Source organism: Mirounga leonina, unplaced genomic scaffold (genome assembly GCF_011800145.1).
Source record: "Mirounga leonina isolate KUSES-001 unplaced genomic scaffold, KU_Mleo_1.0 Mir_180, whole genome shotgun sequence".
Classification (NCBI taxonomy): Eukaryota; Metazoa; Chordata; class Mammalia; order Carnivora; family Phocidae; genus Mirounga; species Mirounga leonina.
In genome coordinates this window covers 24,349,343-24,361,558 of record NW_023270469.1, presented here as the reverse complement: position 1 = coordinate 24,361,558, position 12,216 = coordinate 24,349,343, and the positions used below count along the sequence as shown (strand labels likewise).

The following is a 12,216-nucleotide window of genomic DNA, read 5'->3' as shown; positions in this document are numbered from 1 at the left end:
TCTATATGCTGCCTTAACACCTTAAAGAGCTTGAAATGGATTTGGTGACATCTGATGTTTCACTTTTTGGTATATTATCTCCAAGGTTGAGCCGTTTTTATTGTGTTTAAGGATAATATTGTCATTTCCCTTTTCCCTTCTTTTCTTTTTGAATGACATAGCATTATTTTCCAGAATTCCAAGTGCATTCCAAGTAAAGCCAGGCTCCATTGAAGGGTGGCTTTTGTTGTTTGATATAGACATTTTGATTGTATACTTAAAGCATTTAATATTCCAGCTTTGCTCAGTGGCAGTATCGTAGCCAATGAGGTTTATCCGAGGCGCGATTATTGCTAATTAAAGCATTTAATATTCCATTTTTGACTAAACAGAAACAGAGTTTATTCACTCAAGAAATACTGACTGAACACCTAGTTTCTGCCCAGCACACAGTTAGACACTGAAGATATAGATAGTTGGCATAGAGTTGTGTTAAAAGAATAGTCGGGAGCCAGACTGTCCAGAATTAGCACTTACTAGTTGGAGGGGCCTTGGGCAAACTACCTAATATCATTTTACTTCAGTTTGTTTATCTGTATAATGTAGATAATAATAGCACATGTCATAGATTATAATGAAGAATATTCAAGTTAATATTTGTAGAATATTTTTTTTAAAGATTTTATTTATTTATTTATTTGATAGCAAGAGAGAGTACGAGTGGGAGGAGGGGTAGAGGACAAGCAGACTCCCTGCTGAGTGTAGAGCCCAACACAGGGCTTGATCACAAGGCCATGAGATCATGACCTGAGCAGAAGTCAGATGCTTAACCGACTGAGCCACCCAGGCATCCGTTGTAAAATATTTTAAAACACTGCCTAGCACATAACTTACTTCTATGTAAGTTTTAAAAGCCATACTAAAACTGGAACATTGACTTTTATGTAGTTCACAGTCTTTGGGGGGGGACCCCTAAATGACTGTACTTCATTGTATGTTATTAATAATTAAATCTTCATCAAAGACACGTAGTGTAACACCTAATACAATTGGGACAGAGAGGTGTGAGGAGAATAAGAAAGCCTTCAAGGAAAGATGGTGCTTGATTTAAATTTTGAAGACTGAGTAGGAACTGATGAAGAATGGGGGAGAGAGATTTCCAGGCACTGTGTTCTACATTGAACAACACAGCCCAAGGATGAGAACCATGAGGCTATGGGTGAGGGAGTCATGGGCAATAAGGATGGTGGGGATGTGTGTTGATTGTTTTGTTGTTGTTGTTGTTGTTTGTCTCTTTCCTTCCTGTGATGGTAGCAAAGCGTCCCTGAAGTACTAGGACCAGAAGTAGTTGAAATTACAGAGATCAGGCATACTGTGTTAGGAGAGTCATATCAGGAAGCATAAGGAGGAAAGAGGCTAAAGGTAGGGGAACTGTCCAGGAGCCTAAAGCAATAGGCATGGGCCTGATGAGTCAACAGCAGTGGGGTCTTGGTGGGAAAACAGATACTGTACTTGACTGATGAGAAGTGAGCAGCAGAGAGGAAATACATTTGGGCCACTGGGTGAAGAAACACAGGAAATTGATTTAGTAACCCTTAGTCATTCCTGGTGTAGTCCATCCATTCACATTGCATGTCAAAGAGAAAAAAAAATGTCATTATTTTTTGGCAGTTTCGATGGCAAATGTTGCATCAGCAGAAGTTCATGAATCAGTGGTATGCAACATTAGGCTAAGGGCACTTGCCTTTATAATTAGAGAATTAGAGAAGAGTGGAGTTATAAAGCTTCTAATCCACACTTCCATGGATCAGAGAGATTAAGGATTTAGATGAGATTTAGGTACTTTGTTAGCCTCAGCACCACTAAAAGTGCATGAACTCTGTAATTAGTTAGACCTGATTTGAATGAGTCGATAGATCTGTTATCCTGGGAAAGTCACAGTTTTGTTTCTGTTTTCTCATCTGTAAAATTTACTTGGTTAATTGGCATTAGTCAGGCTTTGTCATTTGCTTGATGGCCACACAAAAGAACAGACACAATAACAAAGAGGGATGCTACTGATGGGCCCAACATCATGGCTCATACTTAGTAAGGCTGATCTAGCTAACTTTGGAATGTTCAAGTTACCAGCAAGAGACCAATGCTAAGCATTACTCCTCAAGGTGCCAGCCATCTACTGCATATCAGTTTGGGTCCCTTTTACCATGGAAGAGACAGTGGTTCATTCACATAGGAATAGATACTTCTGGGTATTGGTTTGCTTTTCCTGCCCACAAGAATTACTTGTATAGTAATTCTACCCTTATGTATATAACTAAGTGAAACTCTTACACATGTATATTAAAAGACATAAGTATGAGCCCCATTGTTCATACAAAATATTAGAAACAACACCTTACTGCCTATCATTAGGAGAGTGGATGAATAAATAGACTATAATATAGTAATACAGTTGAAGGTGATACAGCAGTCAAAAACAGCAAAATGGATAGATGTTATAAAAAATATGTGAAAAGCATTACATTGATAATAATACACTTTTTTATGAAATTAAAAGTAACTGAGAGGATACATGTGTATAACAAAATAACTAGGAACTATAGTTAGTATTATATAACTATGTAGCTAAGTAACTGTACATATATATGTATACACACATCTTTAGGAATAAAACTATTTGAAAAAAGGAAGGAAATTACAAATACATGATTGAGAATGAAAATTTCTCAGGAGAGTCTTGAAGATAAGATGGTGAATCATTTGGTTAGATGTAGGCTATATTATAAGTCAGAACTTTATTTCAGATGGTAGATTCATGGTACTCATAACGTGATTCAAACCAACTAAGTCAGTAACTAAAAAAAAAATAAATAAATGAATGAGGATCATGCCTAAATTGATGGTGTCATCATCAAGAATTATAATAAGTATATTATCATCACAAATTATAATTCAATTTCATGCAGTGAAGTCCAAAGTGTGTGTGTACATGTGTGTGTGTGTATCCATGTGTGTTTATGCTTGCAGAGAATTAAAGTCAATGGTGAATCAGAAAAGTGTTTCCTTAGAATATATATGCTTTTGGTCTTTGTGTATTTGTGATGGTTCTCAGATGTATACACAGTGTTTGGCAAGCCTCTTCTCAAAAGGTGGAAACCAGTTCCCCCGCCCTTGAGTGTGTGCCAGGCTTTGTGTCTTGCTTCTTATGAACGAAATGTGGTAGTAGTGATGGCAAGTGACTTTTAAAACATGACCTAAAATGCATAACAGCTTTTGACTTTCTCCTTTGGAACACTTGGTGGGAGAGAAGCCAGGCTTCCATACCATGAGACAGAGTTGCCACATTTAGCAAATAAAAGTACAGGACACAGTTACATTGAATTTCAGATAAACAAAGCATGTATTTTTTTTTTTTTTAGTATAATTATGTCCCTTGCAATGTTGGGGACATACTTACACTAATTTTTTGTTTGTTTGTTTACCTGAAATCCAAATTTACCTAAGCATCCTATTCTTTACTTTAGGACACTCTTAACAATCAAGAGGTCTATAGGGCAAGGATTGGGGTTCCCTGCCAAAAGCCATCAGAGAGAGCCATCTTGGAGGCTGATCCTCCAGCCCCAGTCAAGCCTTTGGATGACTGCAGTTCTGGCTGATGCTTTGACATAAATGCCCTGAAAGACCCTCAGCCAGAATCACTCAGACAAGCCGCTCTTGAAGTACTGAACCACAGACACTGCAGAATAAGAAATACATGTTGTTTTATATTGCTAAGTTTTGAGGTAATTTGTTCCATAGTAATAACTTCTAAAGCAAATATCTCACCAATCATGGTTTCTAGAATTATAATCCAAAGAGGAGGGAACTGACATAGATCACTTGTTTTAAGATATTTCTCTCAATATTTAGTTGTTTGGTTTGTTTTAACCCCCACATCACTAGCCTTACATGGTAATTAATTCATGGAATTCTGACTTCTTTAAAAAATAGTCAGTTTTTAGAGTTCACTAAAACTGTCCTGTCCTGAAACAAATCAGAGTCCTTTTTATCTTCATGCAGCCACGTTTTATTTTCCTAATTCTGATTGAGATCTCAAGAGAAAGAGAATAGTAAAAGGGTGTGCATTTTGATGGAAAGTAAAAGCTGTCATTTTATAAATGAGAGTGCTTCTGTTTCTTAAAGTGAGAAAAATAACTTCCTTTCCCTACTCCCCATAGGATTATATGGGTCAGTTAGTTTTCTCTGCTTCATCATAAGCAGGTTCTGTGACCACTTTTTCTCTTTGTTGATTACTTGGCAGTTTCTTTTTCTATAATATGCCACATTCCATCATTTACCTTTGAATCCTACATAAATATTTGTCTCTAGAGATTCACCTTTTGTCTCGTTTCCATGTTTAACATCTGTGTGAGTATCTACTGCACCGAAAATTCACCACCGTTGTTTTGTGCTTTGTACTCCACCCCTCCTGCCCCCCCGCCCCCTGCTGGTCCATATACTCCAAAAAGAAATAAACTATGATTGTGGTTCATGTGGGAGAGTGAGAGCAAGATGATATGTATCCTGATGTTTAGGAGTCCTTGGTTACAACTTGCAAATACCCCTATCCTCCTCTTGAAACAGTTTACCAGCTTAAACTTCCCCAAGAGATTTCTTTGCCATAATAATTCTTCATTAATAAGATGGCAGCATAATGGAAAAAGTACACACTGCAGGGCTACTTAGAGGTAAATGGAACAGCAAATGTGACTTCTCATACCATGCAGAATTCAGCGTGGAACACATGGTGGAAAATGCATCTTTCCTCCTAAAGAATACACAGCTGTTAATGAACTGCAGGACATTTCCTCCTATAGTATTTTACTCTTGATTCGTTTACTTCTTGGTATACTAAGTGTACTGTCATGGCAATCAGAAGACCTGGCATCATCCCTGGTTTTGCCACATTTAACCATCTGGTTTTTGAGAATCAATTCAAATATCCTCTTGGCTCTAGCAACTAAGTTGACCCTATATTCAACTTCTACTCCCCTTTTCGTAATCCCTATTTTATTTTTGTTTCCTATGGTTTTGACTTTTAATTTCTAGCTCAATATTCTATTATTTAATGAATGTCTTCTTATTTTAAACCAACTCAGATCCTTTGTGGGTCAAATATTGAAAATACGAAAAAAATGGGAGTGGCTGCTGTCCTTATAATTTGAGGCTCTAACCTGGAGGAGAATCTAGACAATGTATATCAATTATAGTGCAAAATACTAATTTTCAGAATTATATAAAGTAGACATCTTTTAGCCATTTTTGTTTACTTGGTTGTTCAGTGTCCCTTCCGTGAAAAATGTTCCTTTTGGCGGACATTAACATATGATACAGAAATCATTATACTTCTTTTTTTTTTTTTTTTAAAGATTCTATTTATTTATTCATGAGAGAGAGAGAGAGGCAGAGCGAGAAGCAGGCTCCCAAGGAGCAGGGAGCCCGATGCGGGACTCGATCCCAGGACCCTGAGATCATGACCTGAGCCGAAGGCAGACGCTTAACCATCTGAGCCACCCAGGCGCCCCGAGAAATCATTATACTTCTTGCCCACTCCCCTGTACCTACCTCTACCACAGGCCTCCCTGTCCCTGATATTTTCATCTTTTTCTTTTTAGACCTCTCACCAGCTCACTAGCCCATATACCATTGTCCATGATTCCATAAATACTCCCCACCTCAGGCTCTTCCTTCAACATAAAGTGCAGAACCAGGCACAACTCCTGAACCTCTGCCTACTGAAAAAATTTCCCCTTGATACTTTCTCTCAAGATTATGCCTGATTATAAATAACTTCAACATGCCTGACATCAGTTTTTGGCTTGCATACCACATACTGAACTGATCCATCCCAAAAATGTGTAGAAGTTGTTTCCTTCCTTTGGTGGTTGTTGAGGATCCTCTCTTTTGGTCATAGGTTTTAATTGAGGGACGGATGCTGGAGGGACTTTTGAGATGGGGATTTGGGCTACTGGCTCATTCAGCCTGCCCATGCTCTATGGTCCTGCTTAAGCTTGACCATGGATATACCATTTTCATCTTTGATAAATTACTCCTGCACCTGTTCAACTTTATTGCTTGCTAGGTCTAACAGAACACAACTCATGATGGGCAGTTACAGACATATGGTTACTTAATGTCCCATGATCATGTATTCTGTCTCTACCAAGGCCTGTTCGCGGGCTAGGAGCTGTTTACAAAGGTGGCATAATTTCCTACTGCAGGTGGCATGGCCTCCAGAACTGTGATTTTCCCCCTGGGACCTGCCAGAAGCTCCACCCTGCACCCTCTCTCAGCCCTGATATCTCTGCTACTGCAGGCTCTGCTGCGCCATATGGCACAAGGAATAGGCTTGCTTCCACCATAGCCTGGACCTCCTGGAGAACCATTGTGTGCTCTAGGCCTCATTCAAAACTGAGAGTTTGAAGCAATGAGGCTAAAGCAGTAATTCAAGGTAATTCCAGTATCTTAAAGTAATTCCAGAATCTGAAGAAACTTCCCAGGTATTGCATTTTGTTCTTTATGGTAGGGGATATAAGATGCTGAAGTTAGTCTTATTTTTCAGAGACATTTCCATATCCCCCTGATCGCCAGACCCTTAAAAACTATTGGTGTGGCAAACCCCTGAAGTGCATTATGTTACAAATATAAAAACTGGCTCAAGTACAGGAACTAAGCAAGGGATTTTATTTTATTTTATTTTATTTTATTTTTTTACTGTACTGTACTGTACTTTACTTTACTTTTTACTTTACTTTACTTTTACTTTTACTTTTACTTTACTTTACTTTTTACTTTTTACATTATGTTACTTTACTTTACTTTACAACTGCCCTCAGCCTCCTGCTCATCCATTCCCACTTTATTTTGATTTTACATTAAGAGGCACTCTTGTTGCCTCCCCATCTGTTTGGTTCCTATGTGTGCTGTGTTTTATGAAACATCTTCACAACTCTGTGCGGGTCAAGACCTCTTGGCTGCTACTCACACCTTAGCAGTTTTTATGTAGTTATGAACCCCTGGGATCTGGAATAAGCAGTGCCAGCTGGCCCCTATTGCTTTGGTACCCCCATGTCCACATTGCTATTAATGCACCAGTTCTGTGATAGCCTCTTACTCAATCCTGCTTTGCAGAGGAGGAGCTCTACTAACCTTTTTCTTGATGTTTGTTGTCTGTCACCAGAGCATTACAGCCTAGTGAATAGTGTCATCTTGGCCTTTCCAAGAAAGGTCATACTTCTGTCTTTACATAATATATACAGTGCATCATGTTTACTTACCTGAACCTTTTTATCCTTTCCCCCTTCACTATCTGAAAGGGCATTTTGGCATTGCCACTTTGCTTAGAATGGGTCACCACTTTCCGCTGCTTCTAGAAGACTCTTCCGGCATGTTCCACCATTTCCTAAGGTCTTGCCAGAGTGTTAGATCCCATCTCTCAATCCTGCCTTATTGTTCTGGTCCCCTCGATCAAGTACCCTCAAAATCCAAGCTGCTGACTCACCCCCACTTCATATACTTTTTAAAAACCTGAATTATTGATCTGGTCAGCATATTCTTATCTGCTGGAACATTCCCCGAAGTTACCACTGAGAGGAGTGATCTGTGCCCCTATGGACCACCCAGAAATGGGTCCTTGTTGCCAGCCTGAAAAGATGATGTCATGTCAAAACCTGTATTGCCACCTACTTTCTCATACCTCTCCTGGCATCTCCTCTGGGAATTAGATCTTGAGACAGAAGGTCTCAATATAGCAGCAATCAAGAGAGACATTTGGAAATCTCATGCTTTGATGGTGGAGATCAAGAGCTTGGTTGGGGTTATAGTGCTTATGAAAGATGTCTGGGGTGGGGAAGCAGGATTGGTCATAGAAAGTCCACATGGTGATGTAGGTCTGATTCTTATAATAGCAAAGTGTAGAAGAAGTGGGATTGAACAGGGAAAGCCTCTGATGGAGATGCAGAAAAGTGATGGAAGTAGGCTTTCTTGTTGTGTTCCTGATTTTTAAAGAAAGGCTTCTAAGGTTGGGCGCCTGGGTGGCTCAGTTGGTTAAGCGACTGCCTTCGGCTCAGGTCATAATCCTGGAGTCCTGGGATCGAGTCCCGCATCAGGCTCCCTGCTAGGCAGGGAGTCTGCTTCTCCGTCTGACCCTCCTCCCTCTCATGCTCTCTGTCTCTCATTCTTAAATAAAATCTTTAAAAAAAAAAAAAAAAAAAAAAAAAAGGCTTCTAAGGTTTCCACATTTAGGCTATGAGCCATGTGTTTTGTTTTGTATTTCTTTTTCTAAGAAACTCATCATGCATAGAAGTATGGAGGTTTGTGCCTTTTTTAAAAAACACGATACTGAAAAATATCACAAATAACTGCTGATTATTATGGAATTCTTTATTGCATAACAGTTTATTCTAATTTGATGAGATAAATTGCATTTATCAATTTTATGATATTAACCCATTCTTGCATACCTGGAATAAATCCAACTTGGTCATAGTCCATCATGTTTTATTTATTTTTTAATACATGTATAGATTCATTTTGATATTTTGTTTATAAATTCTATTATATTCATGAGTAAAAGAGGCATTTGGTTCTCATTTCTGGTAATGGCTTTGTCCAATTTTGGTATTGGGATTAGCTGGTTTTGTATAGACTTGGGAAGTATATTGTCTTTTCTCTTTTCTAGTAGAGCTTGTCTGAAATTGGAATGAAAATTTCCTAGAGAGTTGGGTAAAACTCACTTGTAAAAAACAATTTGGCCTCATGTTTTGTTTATGGGGAGATTTCAAACCAGTATTTTAAATTATGTAATTGTTATAACTCTGAAACTTTTTTTCTTGGTAGTTTATATTTTTTTTCTGTAAGAGTAGTCATTTCATCTAAATTTTCACATTTTGACATGTAGTTGTTGATACTATGTCTTATCTTTTTAATCTCTGTATTTTTTTAAAATTATTTTTTAAATATTTTTTAAAAATAATTTTAAAAATTATTATTATAGGGCGCCTGGGTGGCTCAGTTGGTTAAGCGACTGCCTTCGGCTCAGGTCATGATCCTGGAGTCCCGGGATCGAGTCCTGCATCGGGCTCCCTGCTCGGCAGGGAGTCTGTTTCTCCCTCTGCCCCTCCCCCCTCTCATGTGCTCTCTCTCATTCTCTCTCTCTCAAATAAATAAATAAAAATCTTAAAAAAAAATTATTATTATAGTATTTATGTTATAGTGTGGTTATATCTTCTGTGTTTTTTTCTTGATCACTTTTGCCAGAAGTATATCTATTTTATTGATTTGTTCTTTTTTTTTTTCATTATGTTATGTTAGTCACCATACAGTACATCATTAGTTTTTGATGTAGTGTTCCATGATTCATTGTTTGCGTAGAACACTGAGTGCTCCATGCTGATTTGTTATTTCTTTTTTTTTTTTTTTAAAGATTTGATTTATTTGACAGAGAGAGACACAGAAAGAAAGGAAACACAAGCAGGGGGAGTGAGAGAAGCAGGCTTCCTGCTGAGCAGGGAGCCCGATGCAGGGCTCGATCCCAGGACCCCAGGATCATGACCTGAGCCAAAGGCAGATGCTTAACAACTGAGCCACCTAGGTGCCCCTGATTTGTTATTTCTTAAGAACCAATTATTGTCCTTCTTCCATCTCTCATTGTTTTATCTCCTTTCTTTGGATTTATTGTGCTGGCCATTTTCTAACTTCTGAATCATTAATTTTAAGGCTTTCTTACTATTTTGTTTATCATCTAGTTCTAAGTAAAATATTTACCAATTTGTCTTCAATTTCCAAATATCTGGGAGTCTTTTCTTTTTTATTATACACATGTAATGTCACTGAATCATGGTTAGAAAACACAATTGATTCAATACATTTTCTTTAAAGTTAGTTGAGGCTTTCTTCATTCCCTAGTATATGATCAATTATTATAGGTAGTATAATCGTACTGGAGTAGGGGATGGGGATACACATACCTTGGAGATGCAGAATTCTGTAACTGCATTTGTTTATCCCAGTTATCTGTGAAGTTCAGATGTCTCTGTTCCTTCTGAGATTTTGACTTCTTAATATGTAGTGATCAAGGGTGATATGATAAAATTTCCTTCTATGCTGATGAATCTATCCATCTCTATAATTCTGTTAATTTTTGTTTTATATATTTTGAAGCTACATTAAATCCAAACATATTTAAAACTACTATAACTTCTTGATGAATTGAGCTTTATATTCAGTCTCCCCACCCGTATAATAAGCTTTGTCTTAAAACATACTTTATGTTACATAATGTAGCTACACAGGCTCCTTACCTGGGCATTTGCCTAATATGTGCTTCTCCATTGCTTATTTTGAACTTTTGAATGAGCCTATGCTTTAGGTGTGTTTTTTACAAAACAGCATATTTATGGATTTTTAAAAACACAATCTGACTTCTGGTTTCCAGTCTAGTCTGTAAGGAGGTTGGAAGATACCATTTCATTTTAACAAGTAAAAAGCTGAGCAGACTGAAAAAAAAAAAAATCAACAACTCTTCTCAAATCCTGAAGAGAAATGAGGTTATAAGGCAAACTGCTGTCCCCAAAATGGGAGAGAAAGATAGGTGAATATAGAGAATCACAATTTAACAAAGCCGAAACCTTCACTGGAACCAGTGCCGGAGAAGAAAAACTGGAACTATAATTGACAAATTTCTGTAGGCTCAGTATGGAAAGTCTGAGAGATGAGAACTCCAGGGAACCCAGTCCTTAGCCTCCTGCCACCCTTTTGTGAGTTTTACTTCTTGGACCTCTATCAGGTTCTTACAGTGAATATCAGAAAAATCCCCTCATGGCTCTGTCAGGGAAAAAGATCATTCTGTTCTTATTAATAAGGTCTACCCTCAGGAGATACTATTTAACCAGAGCCTAAACTGCTGGAGTTTTATCAGACCTTAACTGACCTGAGGAAAGAAAAATATCCAACTTCAGCCATTCTAGGCATCCTGTCTCACCCACAGGAGCGGACAAAACTGAGAAGCGTTAGGGAATTCACTTCTGAGACACAGGCTCCCTACAAGACTGAGACCTAATCATAGGATGATAGAGTGCTTCCCCTCCCCCTATAACTTGTTACTCAAGTCTTATTTACAACAGTTCCTTTAACCCAGTACATCATGTCCAACTATCAAGAAATAATTAAAAGACCCTAAAGTAAACACCCCAAACAAACCAACCATGGTCTGTAGAGACAGAGGAAGCATCAGAACCAGACTCAGATATGGCAGGGACGTTGGAGTTATCAGGGAATTTAAAACAATTATAATGAAGATGCTAAAGGCTCTAGTGGATGAAGTAGACAGCATGTAATAACAGATGGGCAGTGCAAGCAGAGACGGAAATTCTTTAAGGTTTTTGCACCCTGAGAAATGGGAATTCTAAGAAAGAACCAGAAAGAAATGCTACAAATGAAGAATGCCTTTGATGGGCTTATTAGTAGACTGGACATGGTTGAGGAAGACTCTAAGGGTGAGGATATCTCTTTAAAAACCTCCCAAACTGGGGATGCCTGAGTGAGTCATTCGGTTAAGCATCCTTCGGCTCAGGTCATGATCTCCAGGTACTGGGATCAAGCCCCGCATCAGGCTTCCTATTCAGCAGGGAGTCTGCTTTTCTCTCTCTCTCCCTCTGCCCTTCCCCACTGCTCATTCTGTCTCTCTCAAATAAATACATAAAATCTTAAAACGACACAACAACAACAACCAAAAACCTCCCAAACTGAAAAGCAAGCAAAAAATTGGGGGGGGGGGGCGGGGAGCAGTAACCAACAGCTGTGGGACAACTACAAAAGTAGAACATACATGAAATGGAAATACCAGAAGGTGAACAGTGAGAGTAAGGAACAGAAGAATTATCTGAAACAGTTATGACTGAGAATTTTCCCAAATTAATATCAGGCATCAAACCACAGATTTAGGAAGCTTGGAGAACACCAAGCTCTCTATCATCTATCTATCTATCTATCTATCTATCTATCTATCTATCTATCTATCTATCTATCTGTCAAGAAAGAGAGAAAGAAAGGAAGAGAGAGAGATCAGCATATGTTTATGTTTTTCAAGCATGAGATTGGGAAGAAGAAGAGGAGGTTCCTAAAAGTAGCAGTGAGTAAGATAGAAGGACTGTTAGGGAACAAAAGGTTGTAGTATCTCGGAAATAAGTGAAGAAACTT

At 38.3% G+C, this 12,216-nt stretch overlaps 1 non-coding gene across 1 annotated transcript; it reads left to right on the top strand.

Moving 5' to 3' along the window:
* Nucleotides 1–275: 275 nt before the first annotated feature.
* LOC118023896 lies at nt 276–416 on the top strand. The gene has a single exon (XR_004682922.1). It is a non-coding gene; the product is annotated as a U4 spliceosomal RNA (small nuclear RNA).
* The last annotated feature ends 11,800 nt before the right edge of the window (nt 417–12,216 follow it).